This window comes from Scyliorhinus canicula, chromosome 1 (assembly GCF_902713615.1).
Source record: "Scyliorhinus canicula chromosome 1, sScyCan1.1, whole genome shotgun sequence".
NCBI classification, from domain to species: domain Eukaryota; kingdom Metazoa; phylum Chordata; class Chondrichthyes; order Carcharhiniformes; family Scyliorhinidae; genus Scyliorhinus; species Scyliorhinus canicula.
Window position 1 is genome coordinate 122,712,102 of NC_052146.1, and position 21,216 is coordinate 122,733,317.

Below are 21,216 nucleotides of genomic sequence, written 5' to 3' on the forward strand. Positions count from 1 at the left end.
CAATTGCATGAATGGCTCCCACGTTCTGTGGAAGCCGTCGTCTGACCCTCGGATGGCGAATTTGATTTTCTCCATTTGGAGAGATTCCGAGAGGTCGGACAGCCAGTCTGCAGCTCTGGGCGGTGCTGCTGACCGCCAGCCAAACTGGATTCTACGGCGGGCGATCAGGGAGGCAAAGGCAAGGGCATCCGCCCTCCTCCCCAGGAATAGATCTGGCTGGTCTGAAACCCCGAAGACCGCCACTATCGGGCATGGCTCCACCCACCCTCACCCCCACCACTTTGGACATAGCCTCGAAGAAGGCTGTCCAGTACTCCACAAGTCTGGGGCAAGACCAGAACATGTGGGCGTGGTTGGCCGGGCCTCTTTGGCACCGTTCACATCTGTCCTCCACCTCCGGGAAGAACCTACTCATACGGTTTCTTGTTAAGTGGGCTCTATGTACCACTTTTAGCTGCGTCAGGCTGAGCCTTGCGCACGTGGAGGTGGAGTTGACCCTATGCAGTGCTTCGCTCCAGAGTCCCCACTCTGTCTCAATCCCCAGGTCGTCCTCCCATTTCATTCTTGTTGCGTCCAGTACGGTGTCGTCCCTTTCTACCAGTCGGTCATACATGTCGCTACAGTTCCCTTTCTCTAGGATACTTGCGTGCAGTAGGTCTTCCAGTAGTGTCTGTCGTGGCGGTTGTGGGTACGTCCTTGTCTCCTTTCGTAGGAAGTTTTTGAGCTGCAGGTACCGTAGCTCGTTCGCCCCAGCTAGCCAAAATTTCTCTGTCAGTTCGTCCAGTGTTGCGATCCTGTTGTCCGTGTATAGGTCCCTGACTGTCAGTGTCCCTCCGTCCTGCCTCCACCTTTTGAAGGTGGCGTCAGTCAGTGCTGGTGTGAACCTATGGTTGTTGCAGATGGGAGCCTTGTCCGACATTTTGGTCAGGCCAAATTGCTGCCGCAGTTGGTTCCAGGATTGGAGGGTGGCTGTCACCACTGGGCTGCTGGAGTGTTTTTTGGGTGGGGATGGGAGTGCTGCCGTGGCGAGGGCCCGGAGGGAGGTCCCCATGCAAGAGGCCTCCTCCGCACGTCTTTGACAGAGTTAACCCAATTAGGTGCACTCCCTACCTCTTCCACCAAGGCCCTGCAAATGTCTGCCTTCAAATATTTACCCAATTCCCTTTTTTAAAGTTAGGGTTGAGTCTTTGAACATCCTTTCAGGCAACAGGCTCTATCTAGATTATAGCAACTCTCTGCATAAAATAATTTCTTCCCATTGCATTCTTGGTTTGTTTAAAATCCATGGCCCCTGGTGACTGATGGATAAAGCTCCTGATATTTAATTCCATTAACTGCAATGGAATTAAATCAGATGCTGGGTATAATGGGCTGCCAATCCGATACTTCCCGCTTAACACCATTGCCATGAACAAATTTCTATTCCTGACATTGATAGGTTTCTCCCAATTTCCTCTATCAAACCCCACTTGATAGGCCATTCAGCCTTTCGTGTGTGCTCCACCATTCAACAAGATTACGGCTGACCTTGCACCTCAATTTCACCTTCCTGCACTATCCCCACATCTCTTAATTCCCTTAGTACCCAAAAATCAATTGAGCTCATTCTTGAATATAATCACTGACTCAGCAGCCACAGTTCTCTGAGATAGAGAATTCCAAAGATTCGCAGCCCTTTGAGCAAAGAAATTTTCCATCTAAATAGCCGACACCGTTGGCGGGATTCTCCTGCAATTGGCGGGGTGGCCTGACGCCGGCGCCAAGAACGGCGCGAACCACTCCGGCGTCAAGTCAACCGGGAGCTGCAGAATCCTCCACACATCCGGGGGCAAGGCCAGCAGTGGAAGAGTTGGCGCATGCGCAGAACTGCCAATGTGGTTCCACGCTTGCGCAGACATGCGCGGGGGGGGGGGGTTCTTCTCTGTGCCAGCCATGCCGGAGCTCTAAGGAGGCCTGCGCGGAAGGAAGGAGTGCCCCCATGGTACAGGCCCGCCCACAGATCGGTGGTCCGATTGCAGGCCAGGCCACCGTGGGGGCACCCCTGGGGCTGGATCCCCCGCATCGCCCCGAGGACTCCACTAGATGGCCTACCAGCCAGGTCCCACCATGTGAGACCATGTCCATTTCACGCCAGGGGGATTGTCCAGGAACTGATGGCAGCTCGGCCCATCAGGGCCCAGAGAATTGTCGGGGGGGCCGCTGCTAACGGCCCCCAACCGGTGTGGCATAAACCCCGCCCCCGCCCGAAAACCGCCGCTAGAGAATACAGCAGCCGGCGTCAGACCGGCGGGGCGGGATTCACGCCGCCCCCCGGGGATTCTCCGACCCGGCGGGGGGTCGGAGAATCCCGCCCCTTATTCTGAAATTATGACCCCGCGATTTATCCACTTCATCCCAGCATCTATCCTGTCAGGCCCCTTAGGAATTTTATATGTTTACATTGATCACATTTCATTCTTCTCAACGCCAATCTCTCCTCATGATTTTGAATATCTCTATGAAATATGCTCTCAACCTTTTTCCTCTAGTAGAACAATGCCAACATCTCCAGTGAACTGTAGTGGTTCAAGAAGGTGGCTCACCATCACCTTGTCATGGGCAATTAGGGATGGACAATAAATGCTGGCCCAGCCAATGACACCCAGATCCCATTAATGATTTTTTCAAAAAAGTCACGGAAGTCACACTCTTGGCTTTATTAACCCAATTTCCCCATCTAAAATAAATTGTGTGTGCACAGGTATTGAGGAACCAAGCAACTTATCTTGAAGTGGTGCCATCCACTGTTAAATCATAGAATTTACAGTGCAGAAAGAGGCCATTCAGCCCTTCAAGTCTGCACTGGCTCTTAGAAAGAGCACTCTACTTAAGGCCACACCTCATACCTATCCCTTTAATCCAGTAACCCCACCTCACCTTTTTGGACACTAAGGGCAATTTATCATGGCCAATCCACCTAACCTGCACATCTTTGGACTGTGGGAGGAAACCGGAGCACCCGGACGAAACCCATGTAGACACGGGGAGAACGTGCTGACTCCCCACATACAGCGACCCAGCGGGGAATCAAGCCTGGAACCCTGGAGCTGTGAAGCAACTGTGCTACCGTGCTGTCAGTATTCACTGTGTGGGATCCATAAGCACTCTCCTAATGCTGATCTATTTTGCATGCCTCCTCTCCACACATTGGCGGAACCTTCAGCAATTTCAGCTCTCTGAAACACCCTTCCCAAATCCCATTGTCTTCACTAGCTCCCCTCACCTTTGAAAGGTCTCCCTCAAACCTCCCTCTCTGACCAGGCCTTCTTTCAGCTCTCCTAGCAGTCCTCCTTCCCAAACACCCCATCAAACGTTCTGCTAAAGTTCATCAATGCCCCGAAGAGAGCATAGGGTGGGATTTTCTGGTCCCGCTGAAGGCGCCCACTTCCACCCCCCCCCCCCCCCCCCCCCCCCCCAACCCCCACCCCCCACAGATCCCCCGGTGGTGAGATGAGTGAGCCACGTAAAACACCATAGGCGTCGTGGGAACAGAAAGCCCACCCATAATGTTGCATGAAATTAGAGCCGATTAAAAACAGCCACTTTGGATGGGTGACCAGGATGCTACCACACATCTGTACAACCAGCACGGAGACAACAGAGGTCTAGAATTATGGCATCCTTCTGTGCTATATGATTCCAATGTGTCCCATGAGGCGGTATTGCTTCTTTGAAAGAGCTATCCAATTAATGCCGACCCCCTCCACTGCTCTTCCCCTTAGAACTGCGTTTGCTTTTCAAATATTTACCCAATTTCCTCCTGAAAGTTATGCCTGAAGCAGCTTGTAACACCTTTTCAGGTAGCACGTTAATTTGCCATCTGTGTCCTCTGATTGTTAACCTCACTGGAAACACTTTCTCCTTATCTACTTCATCATTCTAAAGACCTGTCTCGGAGGACTTCCAGTGATGACATGAAGGAGAAGGTCGCACGTTGGATGGCTCCTGCTCGAGGCTTGATTTTTTAGAATTTAATGCCCGGTCCCAGAGGCAATTTTTTGTTAAAGTGCAGGAAAACATAAGGAAGAAGGATGACCAAAACCCAAAGGAAAGCCGCCATGAAAAAGGGGTGGAGTGAAGGTTCGTTGAGTGGAAGGGTCGGCTCGGCAATTGGAAGGATGGCGGAGGTTGGGCCCCTGGGTGGGGCCACACTGTTCATGGCAGAAACGATGACCGAGGTGATGGTTGTGGAACTTGGAAAACAGTTCGCAAAGCACATGGAGGTGATTAGGGAGGAGATGATGGCAGCATTGAACGTGCTGGTGGAGGAGGCGATTGCTCCAGTGATGGCGGCGGTTTGAGGACATCGGCCGAGGTGCAGGAGCAGGGTGAGAAACTGAAGGGAGTGGAAGAGGCCTTGTCATAACACAGCGATCAACTCACCTCGATGGGTGAGGAGCTGCAGAGGGTGGTGGAGGCCAACAAGGGTCTGCGAGCCAAAGTGGAGGACCTGGAAAACAGATCTAGGTGGCAAAATCTGAGGATCGTGGGCTTACTCGAAGGGGTGGAGGGCCCGAGGCCGACGGACTATTTTGCCAAGATGTTAGCGGAGCCATTGGGGGAGGGGGAAGGTCTCGCTCGGTATGAATTGGATTGGGCTCATAGGGCGTGGAGGCCTAAACCAAAGGCGAATGAGCCAAGAGCAGTGACTATTTGTTTTTGTCAGTACCGCGTGAAGGAGAAGGTCCTGAGTTGGGCAAAGCAGAAGCGGGAAGTCAGTGGGCTGAATTTCATATATGTATATACCAGAACTTTACTGTGGAGTTGGCAAGGAGGCAGGCAGCCTTCAGCTGAGTGAAGATGGCACTGTATAACAGCAGTGTGCGGCTCGGCATAGTGTACCCAGCTAAGTTGAGGGTGACCTACAACTCCAAAGACATTTGTTTCGAGACGGTGGATGTGGCGGAGGTGTTTGTGAAGGCCAAACGACTTGGAAAGAATTGAGAAATGGGACTCAGAATCGGTCGTGGACTGAAGGTAGGGGGGCTGAAGGAGTGTATGTAGCTCTCCTTTTAGCTACATGTCTTTATATGTGCTAAATTAGTGGAAATTGCCTATTTGGACAAGGGAAGAGTTGGGATTTTCTTTTGCAATGTTGATTGTGTGTTTACACTGGAATTGTGAGTTTTCAGGGTCATCTCGGGGGTAGAAGTTCGTGAACTTGGAACTAGGGCCCCTGGAAGCCTTTTACTGGGGGTCGGACCGGCTCAGGTGGCAGGAAGGTGCAGGGACAGATGTTTTTAGCCTTCGCCTCGCTGATCGGTGAAAGATGAAGAAAGGGTTTCACAATTCATGGGGGCTGTTTATTATGCACTTCCGAGAATTGGTTACCATTGAACATTAGGGGGGGGGGAGAGAAGGGGGGTTCGGTGGTATTGTTGTCTTTGGTACGGCTTGATTGTTAATTTGTGTTTTTTACCTGGAATGTACGGGTGAATGTTGAAAATGAGGAGAATAAAAAGATTTTTTTTAAAAGACCTGCCTCAAATCTTTTCTTAGGTTTTTCAGTTCTGAGGAGACCAATTCTTCAGTCGCTCCAGATAACTAACGTCCCTCATCCTGGTAATGTTGGGGGGAGGATGAGAGGGGCAACAGGGAGAGAAAAATGCAACAAGTAAAAATTTATATTACAATTGCTCAAACCTGCCATAATATATGTTGGTGTTTTTACTGTGCCATTTGTTGGGAGGTTGATTTCCCTTTTGCTTCTCTTTATTACGGGCCTGATTTTAAAACATATCTTTGCATTGCGTAAATGAATCACAGGGCCCAAAGCATAAAGTCAACCGACAAATTCACAGAGGTAAAGCTGTTCAAACCAACAAATGTGTATTTGCTAAATATCAAAAATATATACGGCTTAATCAATATGTTGGGTTCAAACATAGCAGAGTTGTACTGGCATGGGTCTCTAAGGTATCCATATAGCTGCTGACTGCTACCTACTTCACGAGTGCAATCTGTACTCCGTACAAGGCACAGCCCAGGCAATCAGAGGTTTTACCTGCATCACATAGGCTCCAACTACAATGCAGCAGGGTTGTTCAGCATTGCATCACTATCACAATGCCCAGGCTACTAGTTCAATAGGGGTCCATAAACCACATGCCCATCCAGCACCACCACAATTCAATGACCCACCATAATTCCATGATTCCAGGTATATGTTTAACTTCTGCCAAAATCAGCGGGGCTGGCCGGTAGTCAGTGTCGCTTTCTAGGCAGTGTCTGTATGCATGTCAAGCTAGGTCAGTGTCGGGCATAACTGTGATTCCTCCCACAATTGAACAGCCAGTTGGCACATGCCATCCAGACTCCCACATGAAGAACAGCTGTCTGGACTCAATAACATAAGGGACCTGAACTTCCAAGGAAAATGTACTCCAGCAGAAACAGTCAGTACCTTTTGAAAAACAAGGAAAGTTCAGACAGGTTCTCAAACATAACTGATTACTGAATGACTGCGATACAGACGTATTATGGGAGGACTGTTCAGGCATGTATACTGTACCCAGGTCACAGGTTTCAACTTATAGTACCTATATATAATAATACTAATGATAATAATCTTTATTATTGTCACAAGTAGGCTTACATTAACACCACAATGAAGTTAATGTGAGCAGTCCCTCATCGCCACACTCCAGCGACTGTTCAGGTACACAGAGGGAGAATTCAGAATGTCCAATTCACCTAACAGCACATCTTTCGGGATTTGTGGGAGGAAACTAGAGCAGCCGGAGGAAACCCACTCAGAAACAGGGAGAACGTGCAGACTCCGCACAGACAGTGACCTAAGCAGGAATCAAACGTGGGACCCTGGTGCTGTGAAGCAAACTGTGCTAGGTATCAACACATATAACACAAACACATCATAGTGTGCCATATTGAAATTTACTGTAATAACATGTTACGGAATATTCATAGAATCATAGAATCCCTACAGTGCAGAAGGAGGCCGTTCGGCCCATCGAGTCTGCACCGACCCTCCGAAACAACACTCTACCGAGGCCCACACCCCCATCCCATCACCTAACCTACAGATCTTTGGACAATAAGGGACAATTTTAGCATGGCCAATCCACCGAACATGCACATCTTTGGATATTAGAACATACGCAGTATCAACTTATTGCAGAGTACTGTTATGACAGGGCATTATCTTGGCATGCACTACTTTGATATACAGAGGATTTCAATATGATACATATAGACAAACATACCACATGGCGTGATAAAGACACATATCACAGAAATATGTTACCATGCGAACATACACTGCTCTAAAATATCACAGCGTACCTTATAGATATACATTGTAGTGGCATATTATAGGGTAGCACATAGTGCTCTATTCTCACACGTTGCACTACATTATCACATACATACTTCCTCAACATGTACCTCACTAATACATCATAAAATAATACATTAACATATAATGTACAGCAAATCACAGCACACAATTAAGACAACAACCAGTGTGATACTCACAGTTTAAGATAATCATAGTGAGTACAGAATAATATGGGTGAGACAAAGCAAATGAGACCTTCATAACCACAAAAATAAAAACCCATTTCCCATAAAACAGCGTCCGCCGACACTGCACAAAACAGATTAGATTAAACACACTGAATTATTGTAACATTGAAAGAAGACTTGTCACTCAGACGTGTATACTGTGCAACAAAAGGCACAGCTTCTAAAAACTGAAAGCTACCCAGCCTTAAATATCGAGCCATCTTCGCCTCGATTCCCTGAAATCCCGGCCAAGTGTTGACGCCGGCGTAAACGCCGGAGTGGTGTACGCCGACGTCAACGGGCCTCCTAGCCCAGCAATTCTCCAGTTTTTAGGGGGCTAGCACAGCGCCGGAGTGCTGCGCACTCCTCAGGCGCCGAAAGACGGCCCTGCATGGCCGGCGCGGGTCTGCGCATGCGCATGATGGCCGTCTTCGCACCGCGCATGCACGTGGTTGCATCACCGCACCGGCGCGGAGCAACATGTTGGGGACCTAACATTGGGCCTGCGTGGAAGTAGGTATGCCCCCTCCAGATCGTGGCCGTCCGCCGATCGGAAGCGCCCGATCGCAGGCCTGGACGTCGTGGAGGCCCCCACCCCCCATCGGAGTCAGATCCCCCCCCCACTCCCCCATCAGGACGTCAACAGCAGCCGCGTGTCCGAGCTCCGCCGAGTGGTACCAGGTTTGAACCACGCCGGCGGGACTCAGCGGAACTCGGCAGGGGTTTGGCCCGTCATCCACGGAGAATCGCTGTGGGGGCCTATTTCAGCGGCCCCCAACTGGCGCTGCGCCGTCCGCGCGGGCGCATTTGCCACCGATTCTCCAGCCGCTGGACCAAGTCCAGAAGCAGACATACGAGATAGTCCCCCTTCCTCCTTACACCCCATCGGGTGATTGACTATTTATAGTGTGCTCCAAGACAATTAATACCCATCACCTGTCTCTCAACGGTAACAAATATAATAATAATAATCTTTATTGGTGTCACAAGTAGGCTTACATTAACACTGCAATGAAGTTACTGTGAAAAGCCCCTAGTCACCACATTCCGGCTCCTGTGTTCATACACAGAGGGAGAATTCAGAATGGCCAATTCACCTAATAGCACGTCTTTCAGAACTTGTGGGAAGAAACTGGAGCACCCGGAGGAAACCCACGCAGTCATGGGGAGAACGTGCAGACTCCACACAGACAGTGATCCAAGCCGGGAATCGAGGTTGGGACCCTTGCACTGTGAAGCAACATTGCTAACCACTGTGCTAAAGTGCTATTGACAAGACATTAACAACCAACCCCATTGGCACAGTCCTGGGATTCTAAGAACCATTGAGGAAAACCCCCAATATTACACCATCTTTAATAATTTAACCCAGCCCAATTGGAAATCCACCTAGAATCTAGCTGATCCTTTCCAGTTTTTTTCCCCTACTTCCTGTGCTTTTGCTGAATAACAGGTGTGACGGGAGACACAGACAGGTTAATAAATGTTAAGATTCTTCATGTGCGCACTGTGTGTATAAGCTAAAGTAAGATGTACCTTCCTTCAAAAATGCTCTCTCTAGCATTGTGCAGAAAAACTAAAAGAAAGTTATGTCTTAAAATAGTGTTACAGGACAGTCGTCCATATCGGAATATAAAATCAAACTGTGTAGGAAAAATGTTCTCCTATTATTTCTGAACGTTGACTGTGCTGAATCATCCCTTTTTACAGCGCTTCCTTTTTAAAGAAAGCCTTATGAAGATGAAGACCTCAGCAGAACAACAACAGTGTGAAGTCGGGCTGCATTAGCCAAGGATTCATGGTCGCTCCAGACTCCCAGAGGCTTGGAACTATCACAGGTCCTTCACTAATCTACCCTGTCACAAATTATTGAAGCAAGGTAAAGGGCATTACAAATGCAGGCAAATGTCCAGAAGATGAAGGCATCATGCTTGAAACCAAGGGTGAGATAAAAGTCTCCCTTTCCTACAAGGTACGTAGTTACGGCCTAAGTGCAGCTTTGAGGGAACTAAAGGGTTAATCAACTTGAGTAACAGCTGTAACATGTCCCTCAGACAGTGGCTCACTGTCTCGCTTAAAAGTCGCTCTCCAAAGGTGAAGTCAGAATGGCCACTGGACCAGGTGTTAGATTGAGAACATATTATCGAATGTTCAATTTTCTGCTCATTAATTAAAATAGAAGATAAGTCAAATTCTTATGCCAGATGCAGGAACATAGAGACAGGAGTTGGCCATTCAGCCCCTCACCTCATTCTGCCATTCAATCAGACCCTGGCTGATCTGCATCATAACTCCATTTCCCAGGCTTGGTTCTACAACTCGCAATACCCTTGCTGAACAAAAATCAATCAATCTCAGTTTTTACCGACACATCTGTCTCATCATAGCTTGTACACCAATAAGATTCAACCCCTGTTCGGGATTGGACCAAAGTTTGTGGACTGGGTAAAGCTACTGTATAAGGAGCCAAGGGCGAGTGTCCGCACAAATAACATCAGCTCGGAATCCTTTTCTCTCCACCGTGGGAATAGGCAGGGATGCCCTATGTCCCAGTTGTTGTTTGCACTCACGATTGAGCTGTTGGCCATCACGTTAAGAAGTTTGAGGGTATGGAAAGGGATAGTGCGGGTGGGGGGGGGGGATACAGCATAAGGTGTCCTTATATGCCGATGACTTGTTATATGTGTCGGAACCAAGTGTGTCAATAGGGCAAATATTGGAGCTGCTTTGGGTGTTTGGGTCTTTCTCGGGGTACAAATTAAATCTAGACAAGAGTGAATATTTATTTTATAATAATATTTTATTGAGGTATTTGAAAAATTTTATAACAGTAATAAAAAGTGACATCAACACGGTAAAATAAACATTTCCCCCCCGCCAGCCCAATCTTCACACCATACAACAACAATCTGCGCCCCCCCCCCCTCCCCTCCCCTCCCCCCCCCCCCCCCCACCCCTTGGAATACTGCATCTGCTGACATTTTTAATTTTCCCCGAGAAAGTCGACGAACGGCTGCCACCTCTGGGAGAACCCTACCATTGACCCTCTTTTTTTATTTTATTTTTTTTAAAATTTAGATTACCCAATTATTTTTTCCAATTAAGGGGCAATTTAGCGTGGCCAATCCACCTACTCTGCACATTTTTGGGTTGTGGGGGCGAAACCCACGCAGACACGGGGAGAATGTACAAACTCCACACAGACAGTGACCCAGAGCCGGGATCGAACCTGGGACCTCAGCGCCGTGAGGCGGTTGTGCTAACCACTAGGCCACCGTGCTGCCCACCATTGACCCTCTTAAGGCAAACTTTATTTTCTCACGACTGAGAAACCCAGCCATGTCACTAACCCACGTCTCTACACTTGGGGACTTCGAGTCCCTCCACATTAATAAGATCCGTCTCCGGGCTACCAGGGAGGCAAAGACCAGGACGTTGGCTTATTTCGCGCCCTGAACTCCCGAATCCTCCGACACTCCAAAGATCACTATCTCTGGACGTGGGACCACCCGTGTTTTTAGTACCGTGGACATTGCTTTAGCAAAATCCTGCCAAAACCCTCTCAGCTTCGGGCATGCCCCAAACATTTGGACATGATTTGCTGGGCATCCCGCGCACCTCGCACACCTATCCTCTACCCCGGAAAACTTGCTCATCCTAGCCACTGTCATATGTGCCCGGTGGACTACCTTAAATTGTATCAGGCTAAGCCTGGTGCATGATGAGGAGGTATTAACCCTGCTCAGGGCATCCGTCCATAGACCCGCCTCTATCTCTCCTCCTAGCTCGTCCTCCCACTTGCCATTAAGCTCCTCCACCGGAGTTTCCGTCGCCTCCGAAAGTTCCTGGTAAATATCCGATACCTTCCCCTCTCCCAACTAGGTGGAGACTACTCTATCCTGTATCCCCCGTGGCGGCAGCAGCGGAAAGGCCGGCACCTGTTTTCTCAGGAAGTCGCGCACCTGCAAATACTTAAAACTATTCCCTGCTGGCAATTTAAATTTATCCTCCAAAGCTTTCAATTTGGGAAAGCTCCCACCTCTAAAGAGATCCCCCATCCTTCTAATTCCTGCCCTCTGCCAACTCCGGAACCCGCCATCTAGCCTACCCGGTACAAACCTGTGGTTGTTATAAATCGGGGTCCAAATCGATGCACCCTCCACTCTCTTATATCTCCATCACTGCCCCCAGATCCTCAGAGCCGCCACTGCCACCGGACTTGTGGAGTATCGGGCTGGCGAGAATGGCAGAGATGCCATTACCAATGATCCCAGACTGGTGTCTTTACATGACGCCGCCTCCATCCGCTCCCATGCTGACCCCTTCCCCACTACTCACTTCCTAATTATGGCTATATTAGCCACCCAGTAGTAATTGCTGAAGTTCGGCAGCCCCAATCCACCCTCACCCTGACTGCGCTCCAGCAGCACTTTCTTCACTCGCAGGGTTTTACTCGCCCAACACAAAGCCCAAAATAATCTTATTCACCCACTTGAAAAAGGCCTTAGGGATGAAGAGGGGAGGCACTGAAAGACAAACAGAAATCTGGGGAGGACCGTCATTTTCACGGTCTGTACCTTCCCCGCCAGTGATAGCGGGAGCATGTCCCATCTCTTAAAGTCCCCTTCCATTTGTTCAACCAACCGGGATAGGTTTAACTTGTGTAGTACCTCCCATTTCCGGGCCACCTGGATTCCCAGATATCAAAAGCTCTACCCTCCCATTCTAAGCGGCAGCTCTCCCAATCTCTTCTCCTGCCCTCTTGCCTGGATCGCAAACATCTCACTTTTCCCCATGTTCAATTTATACCTTGATTAATTGCCAAATTCCCCCAAGATTCACATTAATTCTCCCATCCCCTCCAACGCATCCGAAATGTACAAGAGCAGGTCATCTGTGTAGAGCGAGACCTGGTGCTCCACGCCCCCCCCCCCCCCCCCCCCCCCCCCCGAACCAACCCTTTCCAGTTCCGAGAGGCTCTTAGTGCCATGACCAATGGCTCTATGGCCAGAGCAAACAGTAACGGGGAGAGGGGGCACCCTTGCCTCGTCCCTCGATGTAATTCAAAATACTCCGACCTCAGCCGGTTCATACGCACACTCGCTACTGGTGCCTGATAGAGCAACCGCATCCAGTCAATAAAGCCCTCACCAAACCCAAACCTTCCCAGCACCTCACACAGGTAACTACACTCCATCCGATCAAACGCCTTCTCCACATCCATCACTACCACCACCTCCTCTCCTTCTGAGGACATCATACTAACATTTAGAAGCCTTAGAACATTGGCCTTGAGTTGCCTGCCTTTAACAAATCCCGTCTGGTCTTCCCCTATCATCCCAGGGACACAGTCCTTTATCCTTGTGGCCAGTAAATTAGCCAGCAGTTTGACATCCACGTTCAGTAGAGAAATCGGCTTGTATGACCCACATTGCTCCGGAGCCTTCTCTCGTTTCAGGATCAATGAAATCAAGGCCTACGACATTACTGGGGGAGGAATCCCTTCTCTTTTGCTTCATTAAATGTCCCCACCAGCAGTGGGCTCAATATCTCTGAAAACTTCTTATAAAATTCCACCGGATACGGGAGACCTCCCCGTATCATTTGTTTCCATATAGTTCTGGATGGATTTGTTAACCCACCCACAAACTGCCTCGTCCGCTAGCAACCCCACATCCAGTCTCCACAGTGGGCTTTGCCCTCTCTCCTCACTAACCGTAGATCCACCCAGTGCAGGGCATGAACCGACACTGCAATTGCCGAGTACTCAGTATCCAAGGCCCGGGGCCTTGCCCGATTGCACGCCCTCCAGCCCCTTGATTATTTCCTCAATCTCAATTGGGGGCTCCCAGCCCCTCCACCAGGTCCTCCTCCACCCTCGGGAACCTCAACTGATCCAGAAATTGCCTCATCCTCCCTACTATAATTTACTATAAAAGTCCTTAAACACCTCGTTCAACTCCGCTGGGTCCAAGACAGTATTACCATCTCTACTCTTTACTTTACCTATCGCCCTGGTCGCTTCTCTTTCCTGAGCTGGTGTGCCAACATTCTACTTGCCTTTTCCCCGTACTCATAGATCGCCCCCCCCCCCCCCCCCCCCCCCCCCCCCCCCCCGCCTTCCTCAACTGTTCCACTGCTTTCCCTGTGGCAAACAGCCCAAACTCCACCTGTGACCTCCGCCGCATGCTCAGTAGCCCCGCGTCCGGGGCCTCCGAGTATTTCCTGTCCACCTGGAGTATCTCCTCCACTAACCTATCCCTCTCAGCCCGTTCTACCTTTTCTCTATGGGCCCGTATCGAGATAAATTCCCCTCTGACTACTGCCTTCAAAGCTTCCCATACCGTCGATGCAGAGACCTCCCCCGTATCATTTGTTTCCAGATAGTTCTGGATGGATTTGTTTACCCGCCCACAGACCACCTCGTCTGCTAGCAACCCCACATCCAGTCTTCACAGTGGGCAATACCCTCTCTCCACACTAACCCCTAGATCCACCCAGTGCAGGGCATGGTCCGAGACTGTGATTGCCGAGTACTCAGTATCCACCACCTTTGGTATTAGCGCCCTGGTCAGAACAAAAAAGTCGATGCAAGAGTATACCTTGTGGACATGTGAAAAAAAGGAAAACTCCTTCGTCCTTGGCCATGCAAAGCTCCATGGATCTACTCCTCCCATCTGTTCCATAAAACCCATCAATTTCCTTGCCGCAGCCAGCCTTCTCCCTGTCCTGGATTTTGACCGATCCAATTCCGGATCAATTACTATGTTGAAGTCTATCTTCAAGTTATGTGAATCTAAGTCTGGGATCTTACCTAACACCCGCCTCATAAATTCCACGTTGTCCCAATTTGGAGCATATATGTTCACAAGTACCACTCGCATCCCCTCCAGCTTCCCACTAAGAGTGAATATTTTGTGGTATCTCGGCCAGGGGTGGGGGCAGGGGTGGGGGGCTGCCATTCCGTAGGGCAGGGGCTCACTTTAGATACCTGGGGGTGCAGGTTGTTCGGGATTGGTTGGGGCTTCGTAGATACAACTTTTCTAGTTTGGTGGGGAGGGTAAAAGCTGATCTGGCAAGGTGGGATGGTCTCTCTCTGTCATTGGCGGGTCGGGTACAGGAGGTTAAAATGAATGTGTTGCCGCGATTCCTGTTTATTTTTCAATGCCTGCTGAATTTCCTGCCAAAAGCATTTTTTAGAGAGATTAAAGGGATGATTACCTCATTCATATGGGGAGGAAAGGTGGCCAGAATTAAAAAGGTGCAACTACAGAGAGGAAAGCAGGCAGGGGGTTTGGGTCTTCCGAACCTGATGTATTATTCCTGGGCGGCAAATGTGGAGGAGGTACGGAGCTGGGTGAGAGGGGTTGACTCCCAGTAGGTCAGTATGGAGGAGGGTTTGTGAAGGGGGTCAGGATTGAAGGCACTAGCAACAGTGCTGCTCCCGACTGCTCCGGAAAAATATTCAGGGAGTCCGATAGTAATAGCTTTGTGTGAAATTTGGAGGCAGTTTCACCAGCACGTCGCGTTGGGATCAGGATAAAGAGAAATGCCGATTCGGTGAAACCATAGATTTGAGCCAGGACAGTGGGATGGAAATTTTTGGAGATGGAAGGAGAAAGGAATTTGGACACTAAAAGATTTGTTTCTTGGGGGTCAGTTTGCAGGATTGAAGGAGCTGGGTGCGAAGTATGGGCTGGAGCAGGGGTAAATGTTTAGATACATCAGGTTTGAGACTTTGCCAGAAAGGAGATACAGAGCTTCCCGGTAGAGCCGGCCTCCCCATTGCTGGAGGAGATGCTGACGACAGGGGGACTGGAGAAGGGGGAATATCAGCGGTTTACGGGGCTATTTTGGAAGAGGAGAATGCACCACTGGATGGGATCAATGCAAAGTGAGAGGAAGAGTTGGGAGAGGGTATGGAGGAGGGGTTCTGGTATGAGGTGCTCTGGAGGATGAAAACCTCCACCCTGTGCACGAGGTTGGTGCTGATACAGCTGAAGGTGGTATATAGCGCGCACCTCATAAGGGAAAGGATGAGCCGGCTCTTTGAGGGGGTAGAAGATGTGTGTGAGCGTTGAGAGGGGGGCTCCGCAAACCACATTCATATGTTTTGATCCTGTCCAAAGCTGGAGGATTACTAGAAGGAGGTGTTTAGGGTAATCTCTAAAGTGATGCAGGTGAAACTGGACCCGGGCCCTCGGGAGGCCATATTCGGGGTGTCGGGCCAGCCAAGGCTGGAAACGGGCGCGGAGGCAGATGTTGTAGCCTTCACCTTCTTGATCGCCCGAAGGCAGATCCTGTTGGGATGGAGATCAATCTCTCCACCCTGTGCCCTGGCGTGGCGGGGGGACCTGCTGGAATTCTTGACTCTTGAGAAGGTCAAATTTGAACTGAAGGGAAGGATGGAGGGGTTCTGCAATTCATGGGTGTTATGCACTTTCAAGAATTGGATCAGATCGAACATTAGGGGGGTGAGGGTTGGGAGGGTTGGGGGGGAGAGGGACTGACTGTATGTGTTAATGGTGACTACGGGTGATTCCTGATTCCTTTTAGTTATTTGTTTATGTTAACATGCAGGCTGCTTTTTGGGGATTCGGCAGGAGGATGGGATTGTTGTTGTTGATATGGGGATTGACATTGCATTCGTTACCGATTATTGTTTATTGTTGGTGGGTTTAAATTTGGGAGAAAATGTTAAAAAGGAGAATAAAAATATTTTTAAAAAAAGATTCAACCCCTGTTCACACCTTTGTTGTGTCAGCTGATGTTAGGTGGGACTTGGATCGGGGCATCTATGATTGGTCTCAGCTAGATTAACAAGGGGTGGGGGAAGGAAATGTTAAGACATCAGACAAGTGCCTGATCGTTGTCCAGTGACTCTCATCCATAGAATCACTACAGTGCAGAAAGAGGCCATTTGGCTCATCGAGTCTGCACCAACCTTCCAGAAGAGGACCCCACCGAGGCCCACTACCCCCCTGCTCCATCCCTGCATAACTTGCAAAGCTTTGGACACTAAGAGGTAGTTTTCACATGGTAATCCAATTAACCTGCACACCTTTGAACTGTGGGAGGAAACCAGAGCAACTGGAGGAAACCCACACAGACACAGGGGGAGAACGTGCAAAATCCGCAATCACCCAAGGCCAGAATTGAACCTGGTTCCCTGACACTGTAAGGCACTGTGCCACCTTGGGCACTCCTGTTGGGAGTGTACCCATGAGGACAATCCAGTGAGGGAGGAACTCAGTTTGGCTTCCATGTCTCCCATCCGGAAGATGAAACGTCAGCCAGTACTTCAAAGTCAAAGCTCGCACCTTATATCAAAAGCACCGGGAGTTGGCTGCTGGGTTTCCTGTACAACTAGATACAACAATGAGTCAATGCTTTGAGGGGCTTGTGGACAGAAAGTAAAAATTGATGCAAGACCTCACATTTTGAGAGGAAAACAGAAGACAAGAATTGAAGGAGGACATTTTTTTCATTATCATTCTCAGCAGTACAGAACTGTTATTAAATCTCAGTTGAAACCCTGGAGAAATCCAGCAGTAATTCACTTTAACACAGCCAGCCCTAATACCTGGCCTCTGTCATAATATGATTTTAGTTATACAAAGCCAACACGCAAAGAAAAACGTCACACACTAGGTGATGGGTCCGAATTGCAGAGTGATTCAAGAAATGCTACACTTCGTCTTCAGCTTTGTCGATGAAGTCTTCCCAGGAAAATTAAAATATCGAGACAACCTTTCATCACTCAGCAGGTAAAGCTGAGTCAGCATAATCTCCCGAAATCATTCCCATTTCCTAAGGGGCTCAGGCCGAAATTTCCCAGGTTTTGTTCACTCCTGAAATTTTCCTGGGTTTTGGGTGAAGTGGGGTGGGGGGCAGTGGGGCGGGCAGGGTGAGATGGGGAGGGCATATATTTTGATGCACAAGTTCAAAGCAGTGTGGGAAAAGCTGGATGGATGAGTGAGCCTTTTACTGTCTGTCATTACTCACTTGTTCATGACCAATCCCGACGGTGGAGAACCTCCCAGGTCCAGTTCCTTAGCTGAGATGGCAATAAGGGCAACAACTGATCTCAGTGCCCTTGCTACGGAGGATGACAGAAAAGTAAAATCAACCAGTGTCGCCCTTATCCTGTTGGCAGCCCTACCAGTGAATAGGTATGTGTGGAACTCAGGCCACGAACAGGCTGAGAGCTGTTAGTTCCCATCCTACGTCCCACTGACGCTAACCACGTAGGCTCACACAGGGCAATTTAAATTCACTAGAGTGGGCTTGGTCTGTCTGTACAACTGTATTGCTCACTTATGTGAGAGCAGAAGGGAGGGGCATGAAATCCAAACCTCTCTCTTGCTATTTCCAACATAATCAGGTGACTAACAATTATCATCCAAGTTCAAGTTAGTCATGTTATGCTGACATAGAATTACTCAGATGTTAAAATCACAGCATCTCTACAGTGCAGAAGGAGGCCATTTGGTCCACTGAGTCTGCACTGACCCTCAGAAACAGCATCCTAGCTTTGCCCACTCCCCAGTCCTATCCCAATAACACATCTAACCTGCACATCATTGGACGGTAGGAGGAAACCAGAGAACCCGGAGGAAACATGGGGAGAATGTGCAATCTCCACACAGTCATCCAAGGCTGGAATCGAACCTAGGTCTCTGGCACTGTGAGGCAGTAGTGTTAACCACTGTGCCACTGAGCCAGGCCATTCGGCCCAACTGGGCTAGGCCAGTGCTTATGTTCCACACAAGTTTCCTCCCACCTTATCAGCATAACCTTTTATTTTCTGCCTCGTGTTTACTTAGCTTTCCCTCACAGGCACCTGTACTATTTGTCACAATTACTCCTTGAATAATAATAATAATCGCTTATTGTCACGAGTAGGCATCAATGAAGTTACTGTGAAAAGCCCCTAGTCGCCACATTCCAGCGCCTGTTCGGGGAGGCTGGTGCGGGAATTGAACCCGCGCTGCTGGCCTTGTTTGGCATTACAAGCCAGCTGTTTAGCCTACTGTGTTAAACCAGCCCCTTGTAGTCATGAGTTCCAGATTCTAACCATTCTTGGTCTAAAGAAGCTCCTCCTAAATGTCCTATTGGACGTATTGGTGATTTATTGTTTATGGCCTCCCAGTTTTGGTCTCCCCACAAATGCCTCTCTACGTCAACCCCATCAAAGCCCATTATATTTTTAAAGACCTCTATCAGGTCTCCCCTCAGCCTTCTAATGACCTGCCTGTTGTCAACACATGCTGGGAATGTGTTCAGTTCATGCTGCACACACATATTGTCATCAGAAGGTTTGTAACCTAAATGCCTGCATGTCCAGCACCACTTTCTGCCAAAGCCCCGCAATCCACTAATATGATTTTTATATAAATACAAACATTACAGATGCAATTTATTTTCTGAATTTTTTTTCAATTGAATATTTGGTTCTGCATAGAAATGCATTTGTATAACATTTCTAAAGACCGTTCTATCTTTTTGAAAAATATTACTATTATTTTCATTCTTAAAACAAGGTTGCTATGCAATGATGTCACCATCCTCCTATGAAATTAATGATTAATGGCTAGCACTGTGTAACGAGTGATGTGTTGCTATGGCACCGACACTACAGCCTGGTACATAAAGGGTTACGATAAAGCAGCGTTTATTCATTTTTCTGCCCCCTCCGCATTCAGTCTCTGTTCCTGGGTTCACTCGAGGCCTCTGTGAAACCGTCTTTAAGGTGCTCGAGTGAGCTCAGTGCTCCCAACACAGACGCGGCTCAGTGGTAGGGCTCGAGCCCAGGAGGGACAAAATTGACAGCAGAAGGTAACGCGGGCGCCTCTTCCATTTCTCACCGCCCCCACCCTGGTTAAATGCAGCTTGCAATGCACCCTGACTCTGAGTTTACAACCCCCTCTATGTCCCCCTCCTCTCTCGCACTCTCTCTTTCTCTCTGTCTGGCTGGCTGCTTGCTGCAATACCTCGCCAGCTGCACAATATCGTTAACATCTCCCACCACCACCTCCCGCAGGCACCTGCTCTCAGAGAGGAGCAGCAGCGCACTGGAAAGGATATTTCATTTCATTTTTTTTCTTGGGACGAGAAGTGTGTGTGTGGGGGGGGGGGGGGGGGGGTGAGGCTAATTCACTATCAGCTCAGGCAAGGAGGGGGGGGGGGGGGGAGTAGGCAATGATTTAGCTGTTATTCCGAAATGAGAGAAAAACAACATTTAGTTTCCAACCGTGGGATATAAATGAATTTGAGAGAGGGAAAATAAATAAATGAAAGGCACCGGTAGCATGCAGCATCATTGGGCACATAATGTTTCACCTACCCATTGCAAACACTCACAGACACACACACACACTCAGTGCATGTCGCTCACCTGGATAACGGTGTCCTCTGTACTCTCCCAGAGGTACTGTAATTCAGCACCCCCGCATCCTGGCATCTGCTGAAAATAAGCCCCATCTGCATGGTCTGTCAGGGGAAGCCATCGCAATAGGACCAGTGCTTCTCTCTATGGCTATCAGGCAGCAAATTATCATATTTCATGTGTCGTCGCTCCGGCGCTGCTACGAGCTCATTGGCTGGCGCCTGGAGCAGGAAATGTCAATGGCAAATACAACATCGGGGTCCTGGATCCTTCACAATGCAGCCGCGACAGACTGGGTTCAGCAGACTCGCTGCAGAAGGAGTTCAGCTCCTGGTCCCGTCTCTCTCTCTCTCTCTCACACACACACACATACACATACAGCTGGCACAGAGGCTTCACTGAAGCAGGCGTGTTTCCTGTTTCTTTCCTCGCAAAGGCTGAAGCAGAAAAACGGGGGGGGGGGGGGGGGAGAGAGCGAGAGGACGTCATTCGGTTTGCACTCCTCAAGGGTGTCAGGATTTTTGTGTCAAAGTTCATTTTTTTCAATAGGCTGTGTGTGTGTGTGTGTGTGTGTGTTTGAAAAGGGGAGGAGTCACTGTGGGGAGTGAGAATGGGGAATTCTCACCACCAGTCATTTATCAGCGATTCAAAGCTTATGTCATGCAGGGAACTCAGCCCAGAGTCCAGACAGACAGGTACACAACACACTGCATGCAACATGGAAACAGGCACAAACATTCCGTCTTGTTTATTCCCTAAAAGGCGGCGCTGAGAGAATATGACAGCATTTCTTCGGATGCAAAGGCAAATATCCTGTCGTGCCAAAACAAAAAAGTTATTTTAACTGCTGCATTTAACCCCTCCGAGGCCAAGTTTAAGTATTCCCCCCCCCCCCCCCTTCCTTTTCCAAGTTTCTACAGATTTGGGTGAAATTGACAAGGTTTCATTGCTCGCTGCCCAGAGAACACTGCTCAGGCAATTTCCTGCCCAATGTTTTTTTAAATATAACAATGTTTTACTGGTCTATTCTGGTAGACGCCACATTATGCGCAGGACTGGAGTCAAGAGTGGATTGTTGCCAACATTCCAGAGTTGTCTTGGGGTCTCCAGGAATCATCAAAGATTAATCTCCAGGACATTATTTCCAGCAACATCCGGGAGATGACTCCACTGATCTGCTGGAACAAACCCCAAAGCTTTAAGGAGCATTGAGGACATCCTGGCTGGGAAAGTTCTGATTGGATCAAAAGAGGTATAAAAAAGAT

At 49.0% G+C, this 21,216-nt stretch overlaps 1 protein-coding gene across 3 annotated transcripts in view; it reads right to left on the reverse strand.

Moving 5' to 3' along the window:
- Positions 1 to 20,303, reverse strand: part of LOC119967034 (transcription factor HIVEP3) — a 537,108-nt gene extending 516,805 nt beyond the window's left edge. For 2 of the 3 annotated variants that reach the window (XM_038799062.1, XM_038799046.1), the window contains exon 1: positions 19,961 to 20,303. The gene's annotated coding sequence lies outside the window, so the exon portion shown is untranslated. Of the gene's footprint in view, positions 1 to 17,568; positions 17,663 to 19,960 lie in introns of all 3 variants that reach the window. The other variant, XM_038799055.1, reaches the window with a different exon arrangement.
- Between the last annotated feature and the right edge of the window lie 913 nt (positions 20,304 to 21,216).